Here is a 19,304-nt window from a genome sequence, read left to right as displayed (position 1 = left end):
CTGCCTGCTTCTCCCCGAGGTTACAGCGCTCCCTCGTCGAGGGCATGTCTGAACGTTCCCTTCCCGGGGCCCGGCCTGGCTGGCTGTGTGCCCCCAGGGAGGGACTCCGTGTCTCTAAGCCAGGTCCCTCCTTCGTGAAGCATGGTAGCACCTCGGCTGGCACACGGGATTGTGGGGAGAGCGCTCTGTCAGCCTGGGGACGCGCTCCGGCCAGTGCACACGCCACGGCCCAGGAGTAAGTGCAGGTACTACCATCATCATCACTGCTGTCCTCCAGGCTCGTGGCCGCCTCACTCCAAGCCCCCGCGGGCTGCTGCCGACTGGTGCTCCTCATGGCACTGCTAACCGCACCATGCGCCCCCTCTGAACGCCAACGGCTCGCCACGGCCACAGAATTCAGCAACCCTTTCCACCCTCTCCACTGGCCAACACGTCTGAGGTCCACTAAGAGCACCAGGTCTTCCTTTACCCCGGGTCCCTCTTCCTCAGCCTCCAGGCCGGCTCTCTCGCTGGAGTGCCTGCTACGGCTGCTTTTGCCAAAACCATCTCTTCGGCGAGGGCCACGGCTCAACAGCCCTTCGCGGCGGCCTGTGTGCTTGTGGGCACCCCCCAGACCAGCTCTCTCCGAGGGAACGTGAGTGGGGGGTGTCAGCCGTTCCTGGGCCAGCACCCTGAAGACGGGGATGCCTGCTCCCTGTGGCGGCCCCTCCCCTCCCGCAGGGGCCGCCTACTGCTTTCTTCTGTCCCAGCCTCGCCTCTGACAGACGCATGGCACGGTGTCGCGCACGAGCCCCTGGCCTTTGTGCCCGCGTCATGGAGGCTGCCCACGGCAAAGCCCCCCGCGGCAGGAGGCGCCTGCCGGACAGACACCAGCACGCCGCCGCTCACTGAGCCACAGTAAACTCTGTCTCAGGCGCGGCGCCCTGCAGAAACACCTGTTTTCGTAGCAAAAGCAATGCTGACCAAGGGTCAGAGAGGAGGGATCCGGGCCCAGCTTTGCCACCCACCAGGTTCTCGGTGCCCTCAGCTCTCGATGTTCTCAAGAGCCCTCGGCGGCTCAGAGTCCGTCTCAAGTCTGCGGCCCGCGGCCCAGTGTCCCGAGCACCCGTCGGCTAGGACAGCACCTAAGAGGTGCTCCAGGGCTTACGCCGATGGACACACACCCCTGCACAGAGAAGAACAGAGCAGGAAAGACACCAGGACGACAGCACAGTGACGAGAACCAACACCACCACCGTGAGACCACGAACGGGAGCTGAGCAGGACACGGAGCTGCGCTAACTCTATGCGGCGGAGGCCGGCGGCTCCACCTGAGCTCAGTTCCTGCTGAAAGCAGTCTCGACCTGCACACGCCGCGGGGACAGGCCTGTGTGACGCTGCCGGGCGGCCAGCCCTCTCTCTGGAGCGAGCGAGACGTCCTGCTCAGGGGGGGCCGCAGACCCGGCGTCCACCTGCTTTTTAAAATATAAAACAGTTCTCTACATAAACCCCCAGTCCTCGTCCCTAATTCAACTGTCAATTAAAACAAGGACTGAGGCCACTGCTTCTGAAGCCCAGGTGTGTGGGTCAGGCGCGTGCCGGTCCTAAGGCTGGACACTCTTAGCCGGCACTTTGCAAGGTTTCCATCAGCCCAGAAAGGAAGCTGGGTCTGCACCGCTTTACAGATGAGGACACCGAGGCTGGGGGGGGATGAGTCACTTGTCCCAGGCCATCAAGTTATCCAAACAGTCAATGACAGCCCCTGTGTAAGCCCTGACCTTTTACCTCCTCAGGTGCAAAAGCGAAGAAACCGAATTTTGTGAACAATTTCAACAGTGAAAACCATCAGAGCTGCTGATGAGTCAGCTTCGCAGCAGACATTCTAATCTTACAGGACCACTTCCTCCTGCCTGGTGTTCTCTCTGGGAGCGTCAGCATCGTACCCACGGTGCCAGGCACGGGCCTGCGCGCTTGCTGGTGGGAGCCCATGCCAGCCTGTCCCGCTGCCGAGCGGGGACAGAGGCCCTGGCTGCGGCCAGCAACCCGAGCCAGGAGCCTTGAGCATGTGTGGAGCTGCCCTGCCCAGAGGTCCAGACCAACAGCACAATCTCAATTTATCATCGTGTGAATGCAACTTCACGTGGCAAAATCAGTCCATACTTTACCAAAGTTCAATTCTGAAACGTCACCTTTTGGTGCCAGCCGACCACACGTGCCTGCCACAGAACTAACCACCGGGCCCACGTGCTGGGAAGACCCATCCGTGTGCACAGGGGACAGCCTGAGTTCTGGGGTGAGGTCTGTGCTGGCGGACGGGGTCCGAGTGTGGGGGTGAAGCCCGCGGTGGCAGAGAGGGCTGCGCTCACCAGGTCGCCAGCCGGCAGCGCGAGTCACCGTGGCGCGCCCAGAGATGGCCGAGGCCGCTGTGCACCCCTCGCCTGTGACTCAACCACCAACAGTTATTAGGTGCTTGTTAAGCACCCGGCTCCTCACAGGCCCTGAGAAGAAAAATAAATGATAGTTCGTCCTGGAAGACAGGGCCCGTGACCTAGTCAGGGAGCAAAGAAACACAGCCATGTGACAGACGCTGCACTAGCGACCAGGAGGGCGAGCGGCCCCAGGGAAGGGCCTCGGCCCAGCCTGGTCAACAAGACCGGGGCGGAGAGGTGCGAGCGGCCGGAGACAAGGACTGGAAATGGCACTGGAGGCCGTGAACAGCAGGGAGACGGTACCGGGGACGCGGGGACCGGGCTCGAGGTATTACAGCCACCAGCACCTGCCGAACTCTGCGAGAGGGAGGAGCCAGGAGGAGCTGGGGGCACTCCTGGACGGCCACCACTCAAACCCACAGCCCACCGTCCACGGCCCACGGCCCGCACCCCACGGCCCGCACCCCACGGCCCGCAGACCCCACGGCCCGCAGACCCCACGGCCCGCACCCCACAGCCCGCAGACCCCACGGCCCGCAGACCCCACGGCCCCCATCCCACGGCCCGCAGACCCCACGGCCCCCATCCCACAGCCCGCAGACCCCACGGCCCGCAGACCCCACGGCCCCCACCCCACGGCCCGCACCCCACGGCCCGCAGACCCCACGGCCCGCAGACCCCACGGCCCCCACCCCACGGCCCGCACCCCACGGCCCGCAGACCCCACGGCCCACACCCCACGGCCCGCAGACCCCACGGCCCCCACCCCACAGCCCGCAGACCCCACGGCCCCCACCCCACGGCCCGCAGACCCCACGGCCCCCACCCCACGGCCCGCAGACCCCACGGCCCCCACCCCACAGCCCGCAGACCCCACGGCCCGCAGACCCCACGGCCCCCACCCCACGGCCCGCACCCCACGGCCCGCAGACCCCACGGCCCGCAGACCCCACGGCCCCCACCCCACGGCCCGCAGACCCCACGGCCCACACCCCACGGCCCGCAGACCCCACGGCCCGCACCCCACGGCCCGCAGACCCCACGGCCCCCACCCCACGGCCTGCACCCCACGGCCCCCACCCCACGGCCCGCAGACCCCACGGCCCGCAGACCCAGCCTGCTGTGGCTTCACTACAGGAACATTCAGAGAAAACTCTTTCCCAGGTCACACAAAATAAGTTGAAGCTTACACCACCAGGGGCAAATTGCTACATTTTTATGACACCAGTTTATTAGACTCTAGACACCTTTGTCCTTATTCTGCCACATAAAATTCCATACTAAACTGAGAAACTTACTTTAGATAGTTTAAGGTCAAGTTAGATTTTAACCGATCCCACCTTTCCTAAGGGAGCAGTCTTTTTCCAAGATCCACTCCGATTTACCCTGGGGCTAATCTCCCCCAAATTAGCAGCCATTGGCAGCCATTGATAACACAGAAGCTGGATCAAAGAGTCAGGAAGCACATCCGGTTTTCCTCGGGGAGGCTGGGATAATCGCTGGCAGCCAGATGATGTTTACAAAGCAACACGACTTGTCTGAGAGACCTCTCTGCCATCCTGGACACCGCCCAGAACAAAACACAGCAGAGCAGAATCAGCACCACGCAGAATGGGAAAAGGCCTTTATTTGGCTCAAGACGCAGGCCCTTCAGAGAACCGTTCCTGCCGGCCCAACACCGCACCTGGCCCCGCACCTGGCCCCGCACCTGGCCCCGGGGAGGAAACACCTCGTCCTTCCAAACTCATCCGACCCACGGTCTGTCCCGGACAGTCTCCTCCCCCGTGTTTACTCAGAATTGGGAGAACGTGTGAAAACCTGAGGATGGATGGCGAAATACACATTCACACATGGAAGTCAGGCAAGACCGTGTGGCGCTCGGGGACGTACAGACGGGAAAGACAGAGTGACCAGCCAGCCTTGCCCAGACAGGCACAGGAAGGGAGCAGAGAACACGCCGCAGGCGCTCTAAAGCCGCCCGCCTGCCAGCGCAGACCCCAGGTCTCCGAGCGTATTTAGTGCTGCGGAGAAGAAATGATCCATCTGGGGAAAGTGGGTCATAAAGCAGATTAATACCGCCGAAGACTGGCGCGGGGAGAGGCCTGGTTTCAGAGGCAGCGGGTCTACTGGACTAGTTTAATTGTTATGTAAATTGCACGCTCAGCCACATCCATGGATCCCTGATGGCCTATTCATCAGCACGGGTTTTCTCTGAAATAAAAACTGAGCAGACCCTCTTTCCCGGCCCCTGAAGCCTACATTCCCAGGCTCTTTTCTTTCCTTTCGCGTCTGTGTGGCACCTGCCTCCACCATGTCAGCGTGCTTGATACGCAAATAGGCACTCGGGGCATCACGGGAAATGGGGAGAAGGGAAAAGCATCTCTCTCTCCCTCCCTGCCAGCCGCCGGGCCTGCCACAGAATCTCGTCCCTTATGGGACAAAGGCAGGAGACTCTGGGGTTCTCGTCCGCATTTTTACAAAGAAAGCACAATGGAGTTCATTCAGGGTGTAAAGTAGCTGAGTTATTTCTGGGGAAGAGTTTTTCATGAACCGTTGTGTTATTTGTTCACTTTCAATAAACTTATTTGAGGACCCTGCAAATCAAAAGTGCTAAAGAAAAGTGGCAAGTCTCTGTAGACTCCGGAGAGGGAGCTGCCCAGGTAGGCGAAGAAAGGACCAACCCTGCCCCTGGGCCAAAGGTGACCCAGCCGGCATTTACGGCGGAGGGCACGGTCCCTCGCTCACCCCCCAAACACGGCTCTCCCGTGAGAGGTCCGTAACCCGGCGCACTGGGACCTCTTCTAAGCTTCCCCACTCTGAAAACAATTCAGGAAAAACTAGCAATCACATTTTGCATTTGGTTACCACTAGCCTTATCTGGTGCCGCCTGCCGAGGACGAGGACGGGTGGAGAGGTTCCTTCCTGATAAGGGGGAATCACAGAAAGCAGGGCTAGGAGCCAGGAGCTGCCCGTGGGGCCTCCGCCAGCCCGGGGCCTCCCTCCAGCTGGAAGCCTCAGGGTGGTGGTAGAGGTGAACTCCCAGCGTAGTGGGGCAGAGCGGTCCTAACCTACTCATTTAAACAGACATTAACATAAAAAAGGGCGCCTTACAGCACTGACCAGAGGGACTCCGATCACCAGCAGTTGTGAAATTGCAAATACGCAATTTCAGCAAAGTACCTCCCTTTAAAAAGGAAGCAGACACAAGGAAAACACTGGGTGGTGGCTGTTCGCCTTTCCACATTCCCGAGTTTCCCAAAGTTTCTGTAAGCGTGGACCACAGATATAATACCGAAGAGTCTCAAACAGTAAAGGAAATACAGAACACAGAAGTTAATGAGCACTGCTTGGGGCTTTCTTTTAAAAACTGGCTCCTTCAAAAAGAAATTAGACCAAAAAAAAATTTTTTTTTTAAATTTTACTTATTTATTTATCTGAGAGAGAGGGGAGAGGGTCAGAAGGAGAAGCGACACGGAACTTGATCCCAAGACACCTGAGACTAAGGCAGACGCTTAACCGACTGAGCCACCCAGGCGCCCAACACCAATAATTTTTAACTTTCAAGAATTACAGAATGCAGGCTTATAAAATAAAATCCCAAATAAACTTAGAACTAAAGACTTTGAGCTTTCTGCTAATTACCATATTAGCAGTCTGGAATCCTCTGGGAAAAAAGTCATTTTGGATAGATGAATTCTCTCAAGAGATAATCGTCTGCTCCTATAGAAAGCTACTGACTTTGAAATTTTTGCCCATTTTTTCAGCTACCTTGTTAAAAACACATCTTAGCCTCGCTGGCCTCATCGGTGACTGTGAACAAAATGAGATTACCCTCTGAACTAGTTAAAGACGAAGGTAGAGTTATAATACAAAATGGACAAAATTACTGATGACAAAAAGCAAATACGAACGTGTGCATCAAATCTCCACGTGTCGGCATTACAGGTCAGTCCCTTAGAGGTTAGAGGCGAATCAGAACACAAGAAACTGGAAGGATTAATTATCCCCGAATACGGGCCGAATGTGTCACTAGGGTTCCCCATGCTTGTGGGTGACTCATGAGAGCAGTGCTGGAACTGGCCGGCCCAGAGATGCCGACCACACGCGCACAGGGAGGAGGGGACTATTCAAACCACCGTGTCACCTCCGGGTCAAGGAAGGCGGGGAGGGGGCACTCCCGTTCTCCTCTGTCGCTACACATTCAGGGGGAAGCAGTGGCCCAGATAAACCTTACAAGCAGAAATGCTTCCCGCGCATGGTTCTCACCCTCCCGGACCTTCCAAATCAACAGGGCAGGAAGGGGGGAGGGGAGGAGGGGAATAGGTCTAAAAAATACACAATTACGAACAACACTAATACCCTGAAGAAATGCAGAGTGTGCAAACAACGAGTGCCCCAACTGGGCCCCAAGGAAGTGACGCTGGGACGACCACATGGAAGAAGGTGGACGGTGCTCCAGAGAGGGGACAGCGAGGGCCGAGGAAGAGCTGGTGGGAGAGCAGGCAGGCAGCAGGGACGCAGCGGGGTGGGGGCCGCCGAGGAGTCGCAGGTCTACGTGAACATGTACGGTAAAGGGCCGCACAGGCTCAGCCGGGCAGGGCGTGGAAACGACAGCCCCAGTAAGAGGAGGCCAACCCAGAAACGGAGAGTGGAAGGAGAGTGCCGGGGCCGGGGAGGGAGTGTTGAGGGGGCCAGAGCTGCCGGGGGGGGGGGGGGGGGGGGGGGAGGGGCTGGCAGGTGCGCTGCCCCACCTCTCACGGCAGGACAGGACAGGACAGGACGGGGCAACTTCCTCGCGGGCCGACTGGGCAGCTCAGTCTGTGCTCCCACCCCTGCTCAGTTAAAACTGCCCAGCGAGGCCCCATCTCAAATCTCACTGGCATTTAAAATACAAATCAAAAACAAGCTACTTTAGAAAACTTAAATTCGTTGGACTGACACAAATTCATAAATCAAAGTAAGAATTAGGGAAAATCTTACAGGAAGGGCCAATACACAGAACAGGCCAAAGAGAAGCCGTTCTGCCCTCCCCCGGGTCGGGACAGTCCGACACCTGGCCTGGAGAGTGAAGAGGACATCTGTCTTGTGCGTTAGAGGAAAGCACCCCTCCCGCCATGGACCCCTGCCCAGGGCATACCTGCAGGAGCCCACGGGGCCCTGAGCACCGGAGGATGCAGCCGGGGACAGCCCCTCCCTCCTTCCCTGCCTTCCCCGAACATGCCGGTCTGGCTCTGTCCTACCTGCTGTTCCCTGTCCCTGGCCTGCCTGCAGTCACCCTCAGAGGGCCCCAGAGTGACACCCTCTGTGTGGCTCCAGCCTTCAGGCCTTTAGCATCCACATCCTCTCGTCCCAGCGGCCGGGTCGTCTGTCTCTCTCGGCAGACGGTGACCAGGGCCGAGGACAGCCCTGGCACGCGCAGAGCTCCCAGCAGCTTGGAGACACATTCTTTGGGCTCCATTTGGAAGTGGCGGGGTGAGCCAGAGCCCAGGTCTCCTGGGTGCGAGTGGGGCCGGCAAGGAGATGTTCAGCAGGGGCCCGCGGGCCAGGGAAACAAGCACACACACCCTCCCCAAGATCAGTCTCGGGGGGGCCTGGCCGCCCCACCGCCTTCCACAGGCCTGGCAAGTGGGAGAAACTGCAGACTGGGGCGTGAGCGGAGGACCAGCAAATGCCAGCCCCCGACACCAACCTCTTCCGTGACACCTGGACCACCCCACTGCGGTCTGCACCTCAGCTCATCAATCTCCAACAGCGGCCCCCGTTACGCACAAAGGACTCAGGGATCCTCCGAGCCAAGAAGCTTTCTGCGCTACCACCAAGGCTGCAAGGGCAGGATCTGGAGCCCGCACCGCATCACTAGCTGTCGGAGGAATTTACCCCCATGGTATTTTATGAAGCAAGCAGCAGCCAATTTCCCAAACGCACGGACAGATGCTCTCAAAACAGCAACGAGCACACGCACACCTCCCTGCACCGTGAGGTTTTCTGTACTCACAGAGACGAGCGGGCTCAGCTCACAGGAATAACCCAGGTGACTATCGCCTGCCCCCCGCCCCCCATGAAACCAGGCTGCGACTCCACCTTCATTTATCATTACGCAGTCACAGCATCTGGAAAGATGAGCTGAAAATGTCTCCGGAGTCCAGAAGGGCCTTCCTGCCGTCCAGGCAGCATTCGGATTCTCAGGGAGCCACAGCCCCTGCCCGGAGCTTCCCTCGGCTCAGGTGCTTTCATTACACAAGCTTTTAGTTTTGCCACACAGAGAGAAACAGTCATTCTCAGTGCTGTTCTGTCCCCACCGTTCAGGTGAATAGAATCCAGCCTCGTCTCATGGGCTCCATAAATCTTTTTTTTTTTTTTTAAAGATTTTATTTATTTATTTATTAGAGAGCGAGCGAGAGAGAAACAGCATGAGAGGGGGGAGGGTCAGAGGGAGAAGCAGGCTCCCCGCCGATCCGGGAGCCCGATGTGGGGCTCGATCCCAGGACTCCGGGATCATGACCTGAGCCGAAGGCAGTCGCTCAACCGACTGAGCCACCCAGGCGCCCATGGGCTCCATAAATCTTAGGTACACTTTCTTCCCTCCTGCGCCATGAGGCCAGGCACCACTGGAAAGCCCTGTGCGAGGTGGGGACTCCAGGTCCGGGAGAGGGGGCCTCTCTCGGGGGCTCTGGGGAGTTGTCTCCCTCGCCCTCAGAGCCAGCCCATCACCCAGCCCTGCAGACTCCACTGACCTCTCCCCATGGCCACGGCCACCACTCTGGTCCCTGTGCCTGAGTGTGGCCCCCACAGTGGCCTCGCTGGACTTATCACTCCTCTCCTTCGAACCTTCCCGGGGGACCTTGAGGTCAATTTCTCAATTTCTGGAATTTCGCCCCCCCCCCCCCCCCCACTGCACCTGCAGGCCCCACTCCTGGGGAAGTCCCTGTCCTTGATGCTTCCCATCAGAAGCTCCTGCTTGTAGTTTAGATCTTAAAATATCGCTTCCCCAGAAAGGTCCTTCCATCCACCTGTCGAACATGTCCTCTGGTTTCCTCACTGCACCCTGCACCCCCTGAAATGACACCACACACTCGCTCTTTGGGATTATGAAGTCTCCCTCCTGATTCACAGATGCAGAGAGGGAGTCTGTCCTGCTCCTTCTGCTTTTCCAGCCCCACAGCACCAAACACACAGGGAGTGCCCACTTGCAAGCGAAAGTAAAGTCGAAGGCCTTAGGAACCACCTGGACGTGGGAGTGTGTGTGTGTGGGGTGCTGAGGGCGATCTTCCAACGCCATTTAGTTTCAATATGGGGGTGCCGGGGGGGCACCCCATAGGGCAAGGCTCAGGGGAGATGGGCTGGAGACGAGCCTGCGGACGGGACAAGGAACCCAGAGCCCCCTTGGACCAGGGAGGAGCAGAGCTAGGGCTGGGAGGAAGCCGGCCCGCTGAGAGCCCAGAGAATGAGTGAGAGGTAGGAGACAGACTGCAGAGCCAGGAAGCACCGAGATCCGAGCACCAGGGCTAAGGAGAAACAGGTGCAGGCCTGTGTCTGACAGGGTCACCTCTGAAGCAGTCTTTTGGAGAAGTGGAAAATACATATAGTATAGCGAGAAGACTTACGACGCCCCCCCCCCCAACCACTAAAACAGAGGACCGGCTCTGCACAGGGGAACCGTGAGACGGAACGGGGGCTCCATGCCTCTGGAGAAGGGACAGAGACACGGTGGCAAGGGCACCTCGACGAGATGTTTCTCTACTGGGAATACATGACAAAATGTGAACGAGGGTCAATTCCTCGTGGGTCCCAAGCACATGTTAGATTATTTTCTGTACTTGTCCGTATTTTTAAACGCCTGGACATACATATAAATTACTGACCCAGATCAGGCTTGCATCCCCGATTCCTCACTGTTCCTCCGGGGACGGGGGCAGGGCTGGAGCCGGCTGATGGGAGGCTGGCTTCTTTCTCAGCGTCCAGTGCGAGCTGGGCTCTGAGCCCCACGAAGGTGATTCACACGGATTCAAGGGAAAACCTGAGTTCATCTTTTCAAATCCCCACCCTCTGGGCAAGCAGCTCGGAGAAATACGAGAGAGCAAACCCTACTATTCCGCTCCAATTGTACCCCCTCAGGAGCCAGGAGGGACCGTGGCCCGCCCAAGCCCGTTCTCCAGCCACCCCAGAAAGACGCCGTCCTGGGCGACGCCCTGTCGGTGCCTCTGCTGTAAGTGGGGGGCCAGGCTACTGCACCGGGACCGGCTCCAGACCCTGCAACGCCTCCCTGCCGCTTCCGACACCCAGATGCCTCACAGATTACAACAGCCCCCCGCCCCCCGGTCACCATGACGGCAGCGACGGTGATGACGTGGCTTGTGGGGAGTGCACTGTGCGCCAGACACCGAGGTCAGCGCTCTGGCACGCCATGTTTCGTTCTCATAAATGTCCAGTGAGTGGGTAGCGTGCCCATTTTACAGATGAGGAAAGGGGAGTTTGAGGACAGGGCACCTACCCAAGGGCACCCAGCTGGGGGGTGATGACACAGGCCTTTTATTTTTTTTTAACTTAATTTTAAAAAAAGATTGATTTATTTATTTTAGAGAGAGAGGGAGTGCGTGCGTGAGCGGGCGGGGGGGACAAAGGGAGAGAGAGAACCTAAAGCAGAATCCCCACTGAGCACAGACTAAACACAGAGCTCGACCCCAGGAGCCTGAGATCACGACCTGAGCTGAAATCCAGAGTCGGACGCTTAACCCCCTGAGCTGCCCAGGCGCCCCAGATGCACACCTATTAAACTCTAAGCTTCTATCACCTCTGATCACTGACTTCTGCCAGGTTGTTTCTGCATTCAGACCTCTCCTGTTTGTGTCTTTATTCACCCCACCACCAACTTACAAAGTGCCAACTCCGGGCCCAGCCTGGTGGTGCTGGGGTTACAGCAACAGGTAAGAAAGGCACAGTCCTGCCCCCGACGCCAGAGCGTGTCAGATAAACAGACCACCAACCCTCCAGTAACAGTGGGATGGCGAGACCAGGGGCGCTGGGGGCGTGCGGCCCACAGGACTCACCTCGGTACCAGGAAGACTGACCTAAGAAAGTAGCTTCTGAGCAAAGCTGCATTTACTCTGAAACGTAAGCCTTCCCTGTCGGGCTGGAAGCAAGAATGGAGCCTGCCATCATGGTACTTATTCTGTGTTATCTGGAGGTTCTAGCAAATTCAACAACGCAACAAAAAGAAATGGGATTAAAAAAAAAGAACGGAAGAAAGAGACAAAACAGTCATCATTTGCAGACGAAAATCTGACCTAGAAAATGCATGCAAAAAGTCCATTTAAAAAACTGTTAGGAGAGATGGTAACTGTGACTGGATACAAAATAAATATTTTATTCCAGCACTGAATGGCAGAAATTACTTATTAACTACAAAAAGAAAAATAGTAACTATTGGGTGGAGAAGCTCCACCAATACCTAAACCAAGTGATCCACGTGAACTCCACCAGGAAGGCCAGTGGCATCTCCGAGAGATGCCCTGAGAAGGGTGAGTGTCCTCCTGCCAGCATTCCAGCCCCAGGTCCCTACTCCGAATCTCACCAGCTCATCAGGACTCGGTCTATTCAGACAAGTCTAATTTGAGAGGCAGCTGATAAAATAACTGTCCTGTTTTGTTTTTTTTAAATGTCAAGGCCAATACAAAGAAAGGCCAAGGAGCTGTCCCAGAATAAGGAGACTGGAGAGGCTCCACACCGGACAGGATGCTGGACGCTGCCAGGATGCTCCCGGGGCAGCTGAGAGCGCTGGTCCCCAGGCCGTGGGTTAAAGAGCAGCACCGGAGTTGAGTCCGGCTTCCTGAACTCGGTAACCAGGCTTTGGTTCCAGAAAATATCCTTATTCTAATTTCCCTAGTACGAAGGGAAAAGGGGGCATAGCACATTTAACTGACTCTTAAATAGCATGTACACATGCAGGGAAATACCAAAGCGAATACGGCAGAATGTTAAAAATGGGTGAATAGGGGCTGACAACAGGAGTTATATGAACTAGTCTGAACAAGTCTGGCAACTTTTCTGGAAGCTTGAAATGTTTTCAAAGTGTAAAATTTTAAAAATAAATTAGTATTATAAAGCCCATATCCAACAAAAAGAAACACACACACACACACACGGCCCACCTTCCCTACATGCAAACACCCTTTTGAAAATAATAAGGAAAAAAAGATCCCATTCATACTGACCATCCCCAAAACAAACAGATGAAACACCTAGAATTAAGCATAACACATTAAGAAGCACAGGAGCTCCATATGAAGAAAACCAGCACTACAGAGGTGGGGATTAGCCTCAGTAAAATGTATCAGTGACGTGGAGGGAGGTCTGCCCACTGCTTCTATACAAGGCCAGACACCAAATGTCTTAGGTTTTTAGGCCACACCGTCTGGGTCTCAACTAAGCAGCCACGGAGCCCATGGAAACAAATGGGCGTGGCTGTGTTCCCATAAAACTTTATTTATACAAACAAGAGTCTGGCGGGACTTGGCCCGCAGGCCGTAGTTTGCTGCCCGGATCGAAATGTGCTGAGCTCTCCAGAGCGTCTCCTCTTCTTCCTGGACACGTGGCCCTCCCTTGGAGCGGCCCTGGCCTGAGCTCTGGTCACGGGCACACGGGCAGAAGTGGGACCCGCCCACCAACTCGCCTCCGCACAACCCTCCTGCCCCCGGAGAGCCGAGCTACCGACGGTGAGCCCACCACACGGTGCCAGCCTGGGTCCCTGATTTGCCACGCGAAGGACGCGTTTTCTGACCACTGATAAGAAACACCGATTTCGGACTTCCCTGTGAGCCAGATGCTAGAACTGATCCATTACGACAAGCAACAGCCACAGAAGATTGTGTTCAGAAGTCAGTATCCACTCAACAAATGCTCAGTGTCCTCCAAGTGCCAAGCACTCTGCTGGCACCGGGAATACAACGCTGTGCAGAGAGCTCAGCCCTGCCCTCGTGGGACGTGCAGCTCCCTGCAGGGGAGCACGCGAACCACAGTCACGGCACAGAATGACCAGCCATGCTGCCAAGCGCCACCCAGCATGAGCAGGTGTCCGCGTAGGCAGCACACGGGACAGGCAAACACACAACACTCGTGCACTTGTTCATAAAGGAACCGGACTCAAAAGTAATTTGGGCGCCTGGGTGGCTCAGTTGGTTAAGCGACTGCCTTCGGCTCAGGTCATGGTCCTGGAGTCCCAGGATCGAGTCCCGCATCGGGCTCCCTGCTCAGCAGGGAGTCTGCTTCTTCTGACCCTCCTCCCTCTCATGCTCTCTGTCTCTCGTTCTCTCTCTCTCAAATAAATAAATAAAATCTTTAAAAAAAAAAAAAAAGTAATCTATCGATAACCAATATGCACAGTAAATCCAGGACTAGAAAGGGCCACAGAGTTTTTATTTTTTTATTTTTTAAAAGAATTTATTTATTTGACAGAGAGAGACAGCGAGAGAGGGAACACAAGCAGGGGGAGCGGAAGAGGGAGAAGCAGGCTTCCCGCCGAGCGGGGAGCCCGATGTGGGGCTCGATCCCAGGACCCTGGGACCATGACCTGACCTGAAGGCAGATGCTTAATGACTGAGCCACCCAGGTGCCCCTAGGGTGGCTCAGGCATTAAGTACTTACTCAGTCAGTAAGTACTTTTTGTTCTTCTGATACAAATCACAAAAAATGTCTCCCTGCACCAGCAAATGTGTCTCTTCTCTTAATTACCCACAGGAATAATCTCTTGGGTCCCTTGCTTCTTTCCTGGGGCTTCAAGAACTAGGGTAGTGAAGGGGGAAATGGAAACCGTCAATTCTCACTTATCTGCAGTCCAGAGTAGTAGAAACTGAAGAGAATGACCAACCTATTCAGATAGAAGACGTTTCAACAAGCATCTTTCGCAAAGGGTACGGTTGGCTGCTTCCTCACCTCACCCCGGGGAACTGCAGGGGGTCTGCCTGAGCCCCAAGCCCAGAGCGGACCTGTCAGTCTTCCTCACCTCAAAGCATACTGCAGAAAACAACATTTGTGCCTCGGAGGTGAATGGCGTAAACTGAGGCAGTGCTGGGGATCCAGACTTGCAAGCTCTGCAAGGCCATCAGCTCGTGCGGCTATTTAAACTTAAATGAACTTACAGACTAAAAATTAAAAATTGAGTTCTTAGCTGCATTTCAAATGCTCAGCGGCCACACACGACTATCACCACCATCCTGGACAGCACAGACAAAGAACATTTCTATCACTGCAGAAAGTTCTTGACTTTCCGTGAGATCTCCTGTTGGCTAACCTGAGGGTTAGCAGGTGTGGAAAATCCGTTCATACTGCAATTTGCAGAGAAAAATATAATTGCTAAGAAAGCCAGATATTCAGTAGTCTTCTTGCACACTGGGAGCCGAGGCAGGGCTATAAATGTTCCTAGTTAATAGGGAACCCAACCAAAGGGAGGTGGATATTCTTAAGAGAAAGATGTTTTCCTCAAGCTGTGATGAGTCACTGTTCCCAGCTTCAGGGATGTACCTGCCAAGCTGACCGGATATATTTATGTCCCCAAGGGTGGGGGTGGACGAATGCAAACTTCTCCCGTTCATGTAACTTCACAGCCTGCAACCTGTTTGCTCCGCCATCAGATTCCACATTCACATTCCTTCTAAATCAGCTCCGAAGGGTCAACAGGTTCACAAGCTAGTTCTCACTGACCGTTCCAGCCACAGCTTCGTGCTAGCATACGGAAGCATCCCAAATCTCACCAGTAAACTGCAGCCAAATCACGTGACCGGAGGCAGTTCTCCTGGAAGGTTTTAGGTGGACAACTAGTTCGAGGAGCTGCCCCGCGTGTGCGTGAGCTCGAGTCACACACGGATCACCAGCACCGGGCATGGGCAGCTCGCTATGCCACTCATCGCCACGGACGCCCCCGTCACATCAACGTGACCCATCTTACATGAGGACTTGGCACAACACCAACTAGGACAGTTCTAAACCCAGGAGATCTGTGAAAGGGAGCAGTGCAAGTCTGTGAGAAGGGCCAGGGAGGAGGCAGAACACACTTGATGTTTCTACTGTCCATTTGGAAAAACAGTAAGTACTTTTTGTTCTTTTGATACAAATCACAAAAAGCAGAGCTGCTTTACAAGACAGAAGACCAGTTTTATCCTCTGTAATGATGGTTTACCATGAGGAGGGAAGAGAGAGACCTACTGAGGAAAACAGGAGACTGGGGAGGGAGGGAATGTTTATGTTTATCAAAAGCGGCACAGTTTTTGAGAAGTGTGCTCAGAAGGGTTTCAAAAGACATCCCAAACATGGACTATTTCCATGAAAACACGGCTACTTTATCACTGAGACCCCCTGTGGACACTTGTAGTTCTGGGCCCAGGTCCTTGTCCTTGCCTGCTGGGGGGGGGGGGGGGCATGCCCGGGGCTGCAGGGAAACAGCCGGGGTGTCACCCGGGAACCAGTAAGGAGGGACGGGGTGGCTGTGCAGAAATAATGGACAGGCCGGACAGCCCCATCCGAAGTCATCACGCACTGACCACACATACCAAAAAAAAAAAAACCCAAAAAAACTAAATGTAAGCCAAATTATGTTATGAAGTACTAATAAGACCAAAGACTACAACATAGTTTTTTTTATTTCCATAAAAATATACTGTCAATTCAACTTTTAAAGGAAATTTCAAAATAAAATTGTATCAAAATGCCTCATCCTTTCGGAGATTTCTGTTTTCAAAAACATGATCTGTTGAGTTCGAGGGGGATCAAATTTACCAACTCAAAGATAAAATATGCTTCTTTATATAGTAAGACATACTGACATCAGAAGATCTGCGTAATTCAATCAATATTTCCCTTAATAACCAATGCACGAGGTAACAAACCATGCATGGGTAATAAAAGATTTATTCAAAATGCAAGACAGAGCAATGGATTTTAACCCAACAGAGCACCAAAAGCCCACTGAGGACGTTTCAGACCTGGCACCACAAGTGACCTACAGGAAACCACCACCTGCCAAGTTTTGGTGAGGCATCGAGGGACGACATCTACCATCGTCTGAACGGCCACTCGAACAGCCCCCCCTCCCAGCCCCGTATCTACGTGAGGCTGGATTTTCTCCCCGGGCTCAACCGAAACCTAGCACCACAGACGAAAAGCACAAGCAGACCCCAGCTGCCCTCCACAAGCCAGACGTGAGAGACTTACAAAAAACAAATACCCCTATTCGAAGCTTCTCTGTTGTGGGAAACACAGTGATTTTCTCATAAACAATTATTCCTGAGATATGTTTACAATTGCTGTTTTTTTTTTTCAACTTTTTTTTTAAAGATTTTATTTATTTATTCATGAGAGACAGAGAGAGAGAGAGACAGAGGCAGAGGGAGAAGCAGGCTCCCCGCGGAGCAGGGAGCCCGATGCGGGACTCGATCCCAGGACCCTGGGATCACGACCTGAGCCGAAGGCAGACGCTTAACCGACTGAGCCACCCAGGCGTCCCTACAATTGCTGTTTTTGAATGGGTTCATAAGTATGTATATTTTAACTTCTTGGTTCTAATTTCTAATGTGGTGCGTGTAACAGACAAACCCCACACAAACAAAAGCTCTCTGGCGTCCCAGTAACCCTGTAAGGGTGTGAAAGGGCTCTTGGCCCCAACAGCCCACTGAAACAGACGAAGGTGGGGGGTGGCCGGAGGGGAGAGGTGGTGGGCCGCCGTCAGCAATGCAGGGACCTGGGCTGAGGGGCCGGGCCAGGCCCCGCCGGCTGGGGGCAGCTGCTGTGGCTTCCAGCAGGAAGGCGACGCGGTCCGAGCCCAGCTCTGCACGCTCGTGGGGAAGGACGAGAGCCCTCCCCGCCAAGGAAATAAACGCAAGATGAGCTTGTGCCTCTCTGGGCATGGTTAGACATGTCACAGATGACTAAGGGGGAAAAGTTTCTTCTCAAGCAAACCACCCATAAAAACACCCATCTCTTTTCTGTGTGCCTCCCGGAAAGCATCCGTAGGAGAGAGAAGCCGCACATTTGCAATCAGCTCATGATTTAGTGCCAGAACTGTTCTGTCCAAGGACAGGAGGACCCGCACTAACTCCTCTTCATCCTGCTGTCGGCCCCCCAGAAGCAGGGCCCCGGGGCTGGCGGGGCCCGAGAGGCACAGGCCAGACGCACCTGTTGCCCTCACAGCGTCGGTCAGGCTCCCGGGCGGCTCGCGGCACGCCCTCGCAGCTTCCCGTCACCCATTCACGAAATCCGTTTACAACCAGAGATTCCATCTTCTGTCCTTCAAATCCATCAGGAACCTTTTACCAGAAAACCGGAAACTTGCAAAAAGTGATAGCGGCCCCGAGCGTTAACCACAAAACCTCCTAGCGAGTCACAATGCAAGGGCCTACTTCCAGGAAATCAAAGTAGAAGCATGTCTATAATCCTCTCATTTTAATATGAAATGCTTTAAATGTAGGGTAATTATGGAGATGAGGCATTGCTGTAATTTAGTTGTCACTAATTTACCAAGTTTATCCCCTGACACTCACAAGATGCAAAAACAGCAAATAGTAAATTACTGTATCTCCAAATCAAAAGCCTTCGTTTCATCTCGCACATAATTTTAAACAGAGCTATGTCTTTTTTGAAAGCATTAACCGTGAACATCATTAAAACTCTACAGAATACCCTTTTAGCATCCACCAATCATCTTCCTTTATCCACAACAAAGGCTTTCCTGAATTTATTATAAATTCAATTCAGCCACATGTCATGATAAGTAACATCCTTCTCACAGACTGATTTCTAAAATACTGTATACGTTTTCCTATAAAGGTGGTAAGTCCAAAAACCTCGGTGTGAACTAAATGCTGGAAAGTGGCCCATATTTTCATTAACAAAGATCAGTGTCCTAGCTCCCAAGTCGCTACACTCCCATAAACCCTTTTAAAGTAAGCATTTAACAAGACGACAGAGTAACTCTGGACAAATGTACGTGACCCACAGTGACTGTCAACGAGCAAGAAAACCAGGATAAAGGGTTTATTTAGTGAAAATGCACATTCCGGGTTATCTGTGACATGGCCACACTCTCCAGACACGATGCAGCTGAACCTCCAGCCTCGCTTCCTTCCGCTGAGCCGCCCCTGCTCCCAGGGTCCCAGCTTCCTCGCGCGGCCTTTCCCATTCCTCCAGCTCGCACGTCCGAACGGGCAGCAGACCGGAACGCTCCTTCCTCAGAGGCCCCTCCGGCTCCCGCTCCTCTCCCCAGCCCAGCCCAGCCCCCCACACCTCCCCGCAGCACCGCGCGCGCACCCGGGCCGGCACAGCCCCCGCTCTGGGCCACTGGACGCAGGCCGAGCCGACACCCCCTCCCGTCCGCAGGGCACACCCCGCGCAGCGCGCAGCCCCGCTCCTGGGCCGACCCCGCCACGACCGAGTTACTGTTGCCTGGACGCTGCTGTCTTCACCAAGTCTGGGGCAGTTTCCAGCTAATTTCAAAATGACTTCAATCTGATAACTACTTGTGTGGCGGTTACTAACTAATTCCATACTTTTCAAGTGACCAGTTGGAAGAGCACTGAGAAATATACAAAACAAACACGTACATAGTAAAAAGCTGTGGGGGTCACAGGCACTTTCCATCAAGGTCCACGCGCAGAAGCTGTGATCCCTCTCCCGGGCCACTCTCCACGTGTCCTTCAGGGGGTGGAGTGCACCCGTGCGGCCGAGAATAACGGCCACGACCCAGGCAAGGACCATCCAAAGATGCTAGGGAGACAGACAGACCTCTCTGCTTCCTGACAGACACATGCTCTGGCGTCTATGAGGCAGTTTCTGGCAAAAAACACATCAACACTGAGTCTGATCAAATCTCTAGGTCCCACAACACGTTCACAGGAAGTGGACACCACGGGA

The 19,304-nt window shown here is 54.6% G+C and overlaps 1 protein-coding gene and 1 long non-coding RNA gene across 3 annotated transcripts in view; one reads left to right on the top strand and one right to left on the bottom strand.

The window, feature by feature from the left end:
* FOXK1 (forkhead box K1) overlaps positions 1-19,304 on the bottom strand; it is an 82,850-nt gene that overhangs the window by 38,111 nt on the left and 25,435 nt on the right. The gene's annotated exons all lie outside the window — the stretch shown is intronic.
* LOC118551050 (uncharacterized) lies at positions 15,201-16,686 on the top strand. Its single transcript, XR_004924867.2, has 2 exons — positions 15,201-15,485; positions 16,350-16,686. It is a non-coding gene; the product is annotated as an uncharacterized LOC118551050 (long non-coding RNA).

Source organism: Halichoerus grypus, chromosome 6, assembly GCF_964656455.1.
Source record: "Halichoerus grypus chromosome 6, mHalGry1.hap1.1, whole genome shotgun sequence".
In the NCBI taxonomy this organism is placed as follows: domain Eukaryota; kingdom Metazoa; phylum Chordata; class Mammalia; order Carnivora; family Phocidae; genus Halichoerus; species Halichoerus grypus.
The sequence above is the reverse complement of the archived record's forward strand: the minus strand, read 5'-3'. Positions and strand labels throughout refer to the sequence as shown.